The sequence below is a fragment of the Triticum urartu genome, chromosome 2A (genome assembly GCF_056163025.1).
Source record: "Triticum urartu cultivar PI428250 chromosome 2A, HENAU_Tu73, whole genome shotgun sequence".
NCBI classification, from domain to species: Eukaryota; Viridiplantae; Streptophyta; class Magnoliopsida; order Poales; family Poaceae; genus Triticum; species Triticum urartu.
The window spans coordinates 127,697,799-127,699,937 of record NC_141874.1 but is presented as its reverse complement, the minus strand read 5'-3'; positions in this window follow the sequence as shown (position 1 = coordinate 127,699,937).

Genomic DNA, 2,139 nt, shown 5'->3' with positions numbered 1-2,139 from the left:
ATTGTTTCTTGAGATCTTCTAAAGTGGTTTCAGTTCTGTATTTGTTTTGTTGCGGTGTTTATTTGCGTTGGTCGCCAAGTTTGACAACCAGTGTATATGATATGCTGCTTTGTTCCCTATATTTGCACTGGTGGCGAACTTTGATGCCCAGCGGATGTAATATGTGTAATAGCCGTGATAGCCTAGCGTTAGTTGCTTGCTTATTTATTTCCTTGTTGTCTTGTTTATTTGTTTGCTTGTAGTCATTGCAGTTCTTTTTCCGCGGTTAGCTAGTGGTTGCAATAACCTATTTTTTAAAACTAGGCCACAATAACCATGGGCTAATATTTACTGTAGTGACACTAGGCCTCCTACTGGCCGTAGAAATAGTGGGCCTTCTACGGGCCGTAGAAATAATGGGCCTTCTACGGGCCGTAGAAACAATGGGCCTTCTGCGGGCCGTATTATCAATGGGCCTTATACGGGCCGTATAATCGATTGGCCAAACATGGGCCAAACAGACCGCATTATGGCCGTAAACGGGCTAGAGTTGGAATCGTCCGTTCATGGGCCGACCATAACGGGCCATCATTAATAGGCCGTATTTGATGACGCTATGAAATCGGCCCAACGTATTAACGGACCACAAACAGGCCGACTGTAACCACGGGCTGAATTTGGCCCACAAGCAGAAAAAGACAGTAACGGGCCGTAAGTAAACGAATGCTAGAAATGAGCCCAAGAATAAATGGGCTCTGAGAAGGCCGAAAGATAACATGGGCTGGAAACGGCCCAACGGAATAATGGGCCGTTAATGGGTATAAAGTGATACACTGTTCATTACAGGCCAGTTTCACCACGGGCCGTTAATGGGTGTAAAGTGATACACTGTTCATTACGGCCCAGTTTCACCATGGTCCGTTAGTAGGCCAAGAGTTACATAGGGCCTCATATGGGCCGAAAGACGTCATGGGCCATACATGGGCCAGAAGTGAAAATGGGCTGGAATCATATTGGATGGCCCAGATGACGCTACTGGGCCTAATTCGGATAGGGTGTAACAGGCCTTGGGTTAGCAGGCTGTAAATGGGCTATATTCGAACAGGCCGTTAACAGGCTTTCCATGGGCCGGCCCGCCAGCTTTTGACGAAGTCAAACGGGCCGGCCTTTTCACAGGAATGGGCCACTGTTGGGCCGTGCCACGTGTCGACGTATCATAGGCACCTTCCGTCCAATGAGTGGTTGACATCTGTCCCAACGATGAGCCGACACGTGTTTCCTCCAGCCAATGATGATTTTACACGTGGAAAATCCCCATTGGTCGGGGTTGTTAACGGTTTATCGGATCCAAAACCCGACCCGATAGCTTAACAGCGTTCCGTTACGGTGGATGCCACGTGTCGGTCACCCTTGACGAAAGCACTTCTGTGGCGCGTGATTTATCGTCATGGAAGTGGACACTTCCGTGATGATAATTTTGGTAATGTCATGGAACACTTACGACAGCACAGGTATGACTATCTTGATTCTGTCATAAATTTGTCATGGATGTACATGCATGACAAAAAAGTGACCTACTGTGACAAACACGTATCATGACGGGACTGTATTTTTTTGTAGTGCTTGGGCCCCACATGGCATACACACAAAAACTATGGCAAGATTCCCTTAGGCTTGCCAACTTGTGGCTCTCATTTTGATGAACTAACATTAGGCAAGTTTGGCAAAAATGTGTGGCGAAGTGTGGCAATGCTAGTCCTCGAACCAAACAGCCCGGGCTGTTTGGTTCTAGGCCTAACCATGCCACACTTTGCCATACAATATTGCCACACTTGCCTAAGGTTATAGTTCTTCAAAATGAGAGCCACAAGTTGGCAAGCCTAAGGGAATCTTGCCACACTTTTTGAGTGTGTGTGATGTGGGACCCTAGTATGGCTTGCCTAAGGTGTGGCTTGAACCAAACACCCACCCAAGTTGGTCAAACTTGCCTAATCTTAGTTGTGGCAACCTTAGGCAAACTTAGTCTCAAACCTAAATCTCTAATTGCGCGACCGCGCAAGCGAGGCGATGGTCATGGTAGGCGCGACCATGATACGGGCTGCTGGCAGCCCTTGGATCTGAGATCGAATGGTCACATGCTAAGTTGCTGAAAATTTGCAG